Genomic DNA, 10,769 nt, shown 5'->3' on the forward strand with positions numbered 1-10,769 from the left:
AAGATTTGTATATGGTGTTCATTGACCTGGAGAAAGCATATGACAAACTCCCGAGAGAGGTTCTATGGAGATGTTAGGAGGCTAGACGAGTACTTGTAGCATATATTTGAGTGATTAAGAACATGTATGACACATGTTAGGTTAGCAGGAGGAGACTCTAACTACTTTCTTGTTGAGATGGGGTTACATCAGGGATCAGCACTTAGCCCGACTATGTTGTATGGGGTAGGGTGTTGGCCAGTCAAAAACTCTCATGTCCAGCAGATGAAAGTAGCGTAAATAGGATGTTGTGATGGATGTGTGGGCATACTAGGTTGGATAGAATTTGGAATGAAGTTATTTGAGACAAGGTAGGAGTGGCCCCTATGGAGGCAAAGATGCATGAGGCGAGCTTGAGATGGTTTGGGCATGTTAGGAGGAGAAGCACAAATGGCTCAGTCAAGAGATGTGAGAGGTTGGCCTAGGGAGGTGAGAGGAGGGGTAGAGGTAGGCCAAAGAAGTCTTGGGGAAAGGTGATCAGGCGAGACATGACACAGCTTGAGCTAACCGAGGACATGACCCTAAATAGAAGGGTGTGGATGTTGAAGATTAGGGTAGAAGGTTAGTAGGTAGTCGTGTATTTTCCTTTGTCTTCTCTAATTTGATAGTATTAGTACAAGTACGGTACCCTTTTTTCCTTACTATACTGTATTCGCATGTCTTGTTCTGTTATTACTTGTCATCGGTAATTCCACAGTTTGCTAGGAGTACTTCATTCATATTCTCATTTGCTGCCTTGGATTTAGTTTTATAAATATATTATCTTGCTAATACTTGGTATCAGTACCTCTTTCATATTCTCTGTTACTATCTTCGATTTGGTTTTCTAATTATTTGTCTTGCTATTACTTACTATTAGGGCTTCTTTCACATTCTTTAGCTGAGGGTCAATCAGAAATAGTCTCTCTGCCCTTCCACGGTAGGAGTAAGGCTACGTACATTTTACCCTCCCTAAACCTCACTTGTGGGATTACACTGTGTGGTTATTGTTGTTGAATGATGTTTGTATTTATGAAACATATGGAAAATGGCTAAGTTATAAAACGCTTTGTGTTTAAAGGATGTGGCTATTTGTGTAACTCTAATGAAATAAGGGTGTTATAAGAAAATGATTCCAAGACGTACCTTAGCTTTCAAATCTCATTTTTTGAAGAAAACATTTAAGAACCCTTTGCTAGTGGCAGCACTTTGCTTTAGAAAGATTCGCTCTTTTTAGAAGGCCGATTTTGGATTCAAAATCTGGCTTTTGAAATGAGGGACTGCCATCCTTGCTAAGCTATTTTTTGGCTTCAAAGTCTTTATAAAATATTAGTGAAACATAAGAGATTAATAGCGTGAATAGCATATGAAAACTAATTATTATTAAGCCTAATATTTTTTTTAATCCTATGTTATTTTAGGGCTTGCCTAATTTGCTTACATGATTCAAGAGATAAAGTAATGCATTTAATCCAATATGATAATTGTTGCATACATGGGAGAGATAAGAACAACAAAAACGCAGCAAAGGAAATGAAACAGTAAAGCTATAAAGTAGCAAAGCACTAAATAGTAGAGGAGTAAAGGGAGAGGATGGACTCTGGTGTTGGACCCAACAAATAGTAGAAAATGATAACGGCTGACTTCAAACTTCCTAGAATGCGTCGGGGCAGGATTTGGGCCTGAGTTTCTTTGGGAAACTTAGAAGGCCCAAATATAATGCATGTTCGAAAAAAAAAAAAAAAGGTAATTAGATATGCTACTTTATTCATGTAATTATACATGAAACACACTATTAAGGATCTAAAAAAATTATAACAATCAATGATAATTCAAACTATAGGGATTGCATTATTGTAGGGGTCACATGCGGCAAATCATTTTACATTAAAACCTTTCGTTGTCATTAAACACTAAACTTTAAGGAAGTATAGGTCAATAGATTTTAGGCTAAGGATAGAGCTTCTTTCATGGCCAAAGCTCTTCTTGGACCTTGACAATTCAAAGTTTCCAAGGGTCTCGAGGCCCATGGCAATGATTGTGCCAAGGAGAGTAGCCCATCCAATGACTAAACTCTACTCTCAAATACCCCTAACTACTCACATTTACTCTTCCTTATAGGTTTAAGTGCCAATGAAGCACTTCAATGTGAATTTCAATGTCACTGTGACACCATGCTACATAAGTATGTGTACACTTTTATAACAGTTAATACAAAATAATTATAGATCATAAAAAAACCAATCATCTTGACGTAATCACAATCTAACAAAGTATTATGATGTAATATAAATGATATGTTTGACATGCTTCAAAGAATTAGTTTCACACATAGAGACAAAGGCATCATCAGGTCATTGTTAGGATCTCAAACACTTGTATCCTACATAAGAATTAAGTGAGTGCATGACTTAAACATATGAAGTTTTGGGCATGGACACATTCTTTTAACAACTTAAGTCTCAATTTCTAACATATATGTATGAGTTAACAGCTCCAATCTAAACATCTAGATACTATTAACAGTGGTGTAAGTTTACCACATCAATTGAGTTCCTAAGAAAAAGCACTGACAGAGGTATCCTTATCAAACCATCATCATTCCGAAATAGTGTTAATTGAATTGTAGATTACCAACTACAGTCATAACCTCTAAAAGATATTAACAAGGTCACAGACTCATATCTTCAATCAGAACTTCCAAGAAGGTTAAGAAAATTGCAGATTAACATGCCTCAATTAGAACATCTCAAGCACATCAACAAAAATACAAACTAAGGACCATAATTAGGATTCCTAAAGGATATTAACAGGGTTACAGATTCATAACAACATATTAAACCCCCAACATAATCTTAAGCTAACAGTCATGCTTACCCTAAGTTTCAGAATATGACTATTCCATTCTAAGAAATTTGAACTTTATACTATCCATGTGGAAAGAAAAGCATGATGTTATACTCAAATAATAGTAATGGCAGGTTTATTCAAATCTCATAAACTAGGTCTAGTACATTCATATAGGCTCAGTGAAGTTTTGAAGACAATATATACATATCTACATGGTTATGGAAGGCAGGAAAAAAGTAATGAAGAATCAAATAGATGCAGGGTCACATGTACATGAGATATATAACATAGAATCATATTGTTTCAAAAGTGTTATCATCATTAGGCTAACAGTATCACTGCATGGATCTCAGAAAAAGGGTAGGGATATTATCATATTGGGGAAATCTGCCACGTAGGTCACGTATAGGATTTCACGCATAGTGGAGCTTGGTTTTAGCATCTTAGCTTGACAAATAGAATATCAGAACTTACACAAACACTCATAACTTAGGTCAAGCATGTGATGCACATCAAAATGCACACAAAGATGATGCAAAAAGTGCAATATGCTCAAATCAGGTTTATACAACCATTAGCTCATTAGAGAATCAATGACATTCTAGAGAATTCACGAGATTAACATAAGCATGCTAGAGGAGAGGATAAACTAACATCTTAAAGCCCAAATGACAGCCTCACATTATTACTAAAACAGATTCATACTTGGTTAAGTCTAGTTTATTAGGTGAGCTACAGTACTTAACAGAACATCAGGGAAATCCAACAGAAACCAAACATCAAGATATTTTTAGAGTCACTAAGTTGTTTTTAACACTTAACAATAGAGATAGGTCATCACATGTTCATGGGAATTGGTACAGGACTCTAATTTAAATGACCCAAGGAAATTCATGATCTCAAAACCTATTTAACAACCATATATCATTAATATGCACAAAGAACTATTAACCATGAATACATTATTAACGACATCATTTAGTAAAAAAAAATAATTCACACTTAGTAATTTAAACAAACAAAGAAGGATGGTTGAGATTTTACTTACCTCCTCAAGGGCAGCAAACCAAACGAGTACTCAAGTTAGCGGCTTAGGAAAGCAAAAGCTCAGCTTTTAACTAGTGACAAACTCAGAACCAAAAGAAAAAAAAAAGAAGCAGAGGTTGAGTAAAAACTCAAAATTTCAAACGATAGATACCTAAGCAACACTTTAGTGTATCTTAATTTCTTCAAAAATGTTAGGTGTAGCTGGAGTTTATTCTGTGTGTTTGGTGAAAATATTAAAAGCCCCTATTTATAATGGTTGTTGAAGCCCTAGTGTTCGCAGATTTAAATTGATAGTGGAAGATGATGGAGGATGAATGATGATAGCAAAGGAGGTAAAATCAAAAAGAGCAGAGGGAGAATCGTTTTAAGATTTTTACTGAGTAAAGACTGGTCGTTTAAAGGAAAAGGACCATCGGGTAAAGGCCCCAATGTCCAGAGGTTGTTATGCTTGACCTCTGGACCAAGAATAATGATGATAACGCTAAAGATATAGCCATGCATGCCATAAATTTAATAGCGTAAAAGAGAAATCTAACGATTTGTTGTTGCATCTTTATCTAGGGTTTCAGATTTAGGCATTAGAATTCCTAGTGACAAAACTGGAAAGGGAGCGGCGAGGATCACGGCTAGTGGAGATAGAAGGGATGATTCAGGGGTTTATTTGTGACCTTGCACAACTTTGTGCAATGTTTCTTTGATGATTAGTTCTGGCGTAGAGATATTTAAGAGAGAAAAGAGAAAGGAGGCGGCTGACGAAATGATTTAGGATTTTGGACGAGAGCCGTTGCATAATTTGATCAACGGCTCCGATTACTTTGAGAGTTGGGTATTTTAAAAATGATTTATGGATAGAAATTTAACGGTCGTTGGATTGTTGGATTTAGACGGTGAGGATTAGATTTGGAGGTGTATTAAAAATAAGAAAAATGGAGTTTAAATTGTGGGTTGTTGATCTATGGAATGGACGGCCCAGATAATTTTTTGTTTCTTTTCTGAGCGCTTGGGATGGATGATGTGGCGAGGTCCGATTAGTCAAAAAGGAGTAGCATGGATTGCCAAAGTGGAGAAGGAGGGGTTATTGGACAGGGTATTTTCGGACTAGGCTCGGTGATTTGGGCCAAAATTCATTTAAATGGTAGCCATTTGTGTTTTGATTATGAATTGCAAAGACTTTTAACCCCTTGTTTGAAATTAAATTATATAAACTTAATTATTCCCAATAAAATATTGTAAAATTATAAATTTCAAATGTACTACTAATTATTGTTATTAGTTGTTTATAAAATATTTTTTTCTAAATTATTAACATAGAATCTAATTAATTAGCAATAAAAGAGCAATTCATTGAATTAACTATAAATCATATGTTATGTATATATAATAATTATTTTTATGATCTTGAAATAATAAATATATTTGTTATTACATAATACCAATATTAAAATTATTAATTTCAAAACTAATAATACTTCGTAAATTTGTAAAAATAGGTACTATTGATTGAAAATGCTTTTAAAACATTCATTATAAATTAATAAGTATAAATAAATTAATTTTAAAAGGGAGAATCAAAATTAGCCGTCAACAGCAGCCATGCTACACTTCTGCATTAAATGTGCAGGATCTGACATGTTCATTTGGTGGTTATCCTGACGCGTAGGCGCAACTACTGAGGGGACTTTATGGTGAGCTTCTTTCTATGCTATGCACCGTAGCCCTCTGAGTCTCCATATCAATTATTTACTTTATCCTAACTGATTAATATTATAAATAGATGTTGTATTATTATTGTACTCTTTAACAGACGCACATGCACTTGTAACATCAGGTCTTGGGGATGTTCTAGAATTTGTTTATGGTTTTGATTAAAATTGACACACTTTTTCTTTTTGTTTTATTTTAATTGTATGTATCTATATTTTTAATGCATTAATATCCTTATCTAATAAGATTCATGATTTCAAAAAAAAATAAAAAATACAATTAAGTTGGTAATTCACCGTTGGCTTGCCTGACGGCGATGCTTGGTGCCAACCTATTGTGGGAATTAGGTCGTGACACCTCCCCCCCCATCTAGAGCCATGACCTCAGTCAGCTCTAGTTGCGTCATGTCCTGTTTAATAATCTCTTCCCAAAACTTCTTAGGCCTACCTCTATCTCTCCTGATACCCACTAAGATTAACCTCTTGCACCTTCTAACTGGGCTTCTATACATAGGCTCTTAACATGCCTGAACCATCTCAACTTACCTCCCGCATCTTATCCTTAACAAGGGCCACTCCTACCTTATCCTGAATAGCTTCATTCCTAATCTTATCCAAACATGTATACCCACACATCCATCTTAACATCCTCATCTCAGCTACTTTTATCTTCTTGACATAAGAGTGTCCAGATCCCAATATTAATAAATAATGTTGTAACGTGATATATATATATATATATATATATACACACATTGTTGCAGCATGAAATCCGATCCATAAATATTATTGTGACGTGCAACAACAACCAAGCACGAAAAAGTTCACAATATAACACCAAGAAAACGAACACGTGGAATTCAACTAGGAAATACAAACTCAAACAAAGTAAGATGGGCAATCAAGTACCCAAGAGCTAGTCTCCCATGTATAATGATGAGGCTTCCACAAAGCTGTAAAGATCTAACTAGTTATTTTTGAGCATTTGCATTCAGTTTGGTGATTTGAGGTCTTGAATATCTTCATATGAGGTGTTATGACTTACTTATATGGAGGTTTTGGTTTTTGGGTGATTCGGAATTGATATGGAAGAATGATTCTCAATTTGAATACTTTAAGTTGGAAGAGTTGATCAAGTTTGACATTTGTGTAAGTGACCTTGGATCGGAATTTTGATGGTTCCGTTAGCTCCAAACGGTGATTTTATACTTGGACGTATACTCGGATTTGCATTTGGATGTTTTAGAAGTTTTTTGGCCCTAATTGGCGAATGTTGGCAATTTTAAAGGTTTGGAAAATTCATAGATTTGGCTGGGAGTAGACTTCAATGTTATCAGGTTTGGGTTGTTGTTGTTTATAGAGTTGGAATATGTTCATTATGTCATTTGGCACTTGTGTGAAAAAATTGAGGTGATTTCGAGTTGTTTAGACATGTTTGGCGCACATTTGGAAATATTAAATAGTTCACTAAGCTTGATTTGAGATGAGATTCATTGTTTTGATATTTTTATGTGGGATTTGAGGTCTCGATCAGGTCCGTATTATGTTTTAGGACTTATTGGTATGTTCGGAAGGGGTCTCGAGGAGCTCAGGTGAGTTTCAGATAGGTTTAGGATTGTGTTGCGCTCGTATTTGATTTTTCAACATTATTCTTCAAGCTTAAATGGTACATAATTAAGAAAATCAGCTCTAAATTCTGTTTTAATTGAAGCATTAGATCCATATTATAATTACGGAGCTGTAGCAAAAAAGAATCATCGAATTTGGAAATCATATGATAGAGTTATACTCATTTTAGTGTTGAAGAATATAGCTGATGCTAGTTCTTCGTGATGAATGAGGATTTTGACTATTTATTAGCGCCTTTTAGCTCTTATTTAGTCTAAAAGATTTTAATTGTATTCCCAAAACTGAGAAAATATGAAAAATTGCAGGAATGTTGGAAGTTGGACTCCCGAGATAAAATTTGACTCAAAAAGAAGTAATCAAAACACAATGCAATAAAAGGCACGAGAACTTGCAAAGTGCGGACCGTAAATTTCCATCTACAGCTGCAAACAATGAAGAAAAATCCATCAGGCTTCCTAGCACAATATGGTCTGCAAAGGAATTGTGCAGCCGCAATTGAAGAATTGGAAATCAACTTCAGAGGGCCTGCAATTTTTCAAAGTCCAAGTCCCTCAAGATTGCCGACCGCATAAGAATTGTGCAGCCACAGAAGAAGTGCTTGGTGGCTGTAGAAAGAAAGATGTGGACTACAGAACAATAGATTGTGGCCGCAGTGATAAATCTGTGGACCGCAGAAATATTGCCTCGTGCCTGCTGTAGAGAATTGTGCGGGCGCATATCCCCAGCTCCTGCAAGATGAAGAATTCTGCGGACCGCACATGGAATTGTGCGGCCACAGAACCTCCCGAGAGGCATTTATTTCCGAAATTTTCAGCCCTATATAAATAGACGAGTTTCACAAAATTAGGTCAATTTTTGACATCATCAACTACAGTAGTCGTTGCTTTTTGCTTCTTTTAGTAGTTTATTTATATTTTGGGATATTTTAGCGTATATTTTATCATTTTGATTATACAATATGAGTTTAATTAGCATCTCTTCTTCTATTTCTTCAATTTTAAGCATGTGTAGCTATATTTTTACTAGGGTTGTGACCCAACCCTAGTGTGTAAATCTTATGGGTGTCAAATTTTATGCTTGTTTATGAATGGGTGTTTGTTATTTTCTAGGTTCATGCTTCAATTGTGGAATTAATGGTTGCAAACATTGATTCATGCCTATTTCACTTAGTCTCTTCTTGAGAAAGAAAGACCTAGTCTAGGTTAATTTAGCTAAAAAGGAATTGGGTCAATTGAGAGATTGATTAACCCAATTAAAGGGTTCAACCTAGATATAGTAACAACCCGACTTGAGATCTTATCAAAAAAATTTGTAGATACCCATTTGGCCTTAAGAAAGCAAATTTGGGCAAAACCACTCTCTTACCGAGAGGTATTGAGTGGGAAATGTAGTGTTGTGAGCTATAATACACCATAGTCAATAAAATGAGCATAAAAGTCTTTAACCCATTAGGCAAACACCTAGATCATGGTCACAACCCTAGGCCATTTTATATCTTTGAAAAACTCTCAAAAACAATTATCTCTAGTTTTATACCTTCAGATTTGCAATCTTTAGTTAATTTTAGAAGTAAAGATAAAACCCTGTTATGGAAGTGCAACCTACATACTTCACGTGATCACTCCAAATATCTACTACTAACTCTCATCTTTGTTCCCTATGGATTCGATCCGACTACTTGTTGGATGTTTTGGTACGAGTTAATATGTTGTGTTGTTTTGATGTTTGCTCATATGAGTGTGTTGTGTGGATTAATTATTGCTACGCCGAGTATAAGGATGACATCTCAGTATTGTTGATTGTGCGGATTAATATGGGTGGCTATTGATATATTGTTAGGGTGGAGTGATACGAGTGGCTATTGATATATTATCAGGGCAGAGTGATACGGGTGGCTATTAATATATTGTCTAGGAGGAGTGATACAGTTTGCTAATAATATACTATAAGGGCGGAGAGATACGGGTGGTTATTGATATACTGTTTAGGCGGAGTGATACGGGTGGGTATTGTGTTAAATGTTTGGGTGGAGTGGCTATTACAATATTGTCAATATGGTGAGATAAGGGTGGCTATGTCAGGGATGATATGTGACGGCCTAGGGACATAATGTTGATGATATTCGTGTGATGTCGTGATTTTTCTTGTATGTGCCATGCACCCTACGTGACTTGTTGTTTTATTTTCAATAAGCTACTTGATGTCTTTGATATTACTTGTTGACTTGGACTGTAATCGTACACTTGCACATGCAAATACCATAGCATGTCATTTATATCAGTTCAAGAGTATGAAACTTGACATTAATTGATCATGCACATGTGTTCTTGTATAACTGCTTTCATTGTGATATTGAGCCTGTAATCATGTTAGGCAGATTGCGATATTGAGCCTATGATCATGCCAGGTAGATTGTGATATTGAGCATGTGACCAAGCCAGGTGGATTATGACAATGAGCATGTGACCATGCTAGGCAGATTTAGATATTGGCACGTGAGTTATCCATACAACACATGAGTTGTAGGTGCGGTTGTGATTGGTAATGTGGGCACAAGGTGCCATATGTATATGATTTATGATTTGTGACTCGTGGCTTGTGGTTTTGAAGAGTGATACCTTGGGTTGGTTTTATTCTGAACCTTGTGTTAGAGTGGCTTGATTATTTGGCTATCATTTGTTTACCTTATTTGGTTTCCCTAGTACTTTAACGGTGTTCTAATAATTTTACTATTTTTATTTCATGTGTATTCCTTGTTGACATTTACTGATTCTTGCTTCCATTATTAGCTTTATATTTATATACTGCACAGGTTATTATGTCTAGTAGGTGTCTTGACTTGTACCTCGTCACTAATCCACTAAGATTAGTCTTGATACTTACTAGGTACTGACCGTGGTATACTCATACTAAACATCTGTATATTTTTGTACAGATCCAGGTATTGGGGATGACAGACTCAGGAAGTATTAGCTTCTTGATCACGAGGATTCAAAGTAGAGCTACTGTCAAATCTTTATCCGAAGAGTATTGTATTTTGAGTTATGTTATGTATTCAGTAGAATTCATGACTCTGTACTACCTAGTCTTGGGAGGATTATTGTGATTTTTATCGCGTAGGCTTGTATCACCTTTATTTCGGTATTTGTATTAAATCATGCTTTAAAACATCATGCTTAACTAGTTTAACTATTACAAGTAATTGGCTTATCTAGTCTTAAAGACTAGGTATCATCACGATGCCTAAGGCGGATTTTTGGGTTGTGACACAATCCCTGGGATTTTGTATAGAAGTTCAGTTATTTTACTCATTGACTCTTATTACTCTCATTTGAGTTGGGTTGGATGTTATTTGGCTTACCTAGCGGTTTGGGTTAGGTATCATTGATCGGTTCCAATCCCGTATCACTATAGAATAGCAAGAGATCGATGTAGCTTTTACTCGAAAGGTCGGGATCGAACCCACAAAGAGTTAATATTGGTTTGGAATCGAGTTTCTATTCGATCTAGCTATATGTGTTG

At 35.6% G+C, this 10,769-nt stretch overlaps 1 long non-coding RNA gene across 1 annotated transcript; it reads right to left on the reverse strand.

Moving 5' to 3' along the window:
• Window positions 1–1,463: 1,463 nt before the first annotated feature.
• Window positions 1,464–4,655, reverse strand: LOC138882276 (uncharacterized). Its single transcript, XR_011403756.1, has 2 exons — window positions 3,917–4,655; window positions 1,464–1,718 (listed from the first exon to the last, which is right to left on the reverse strand). It is a non-coding gene; the product is annotated as an uncharacterized lncRNA (long non-coding RNA).
• Between the last annotated feature and the right edge of the window lie 6,114 nt (window positions 4,656–10,769).

This window comes from Nicotiana sylvestris, chromosome 11 (assembly GCF_000393655.2).
Source record: "Nicotiana sylvestris chromosome 11, ASM39365v2, whole genome shotgun sequence".
NCBI classification, from domain to species: domain Eukaryota; kingdom Viridiplantae; phylum Streptophyta; class Magnoliopsida; order Solanales; family Solanaceae; genus Nicotiana; species Nicotiana sylvestris.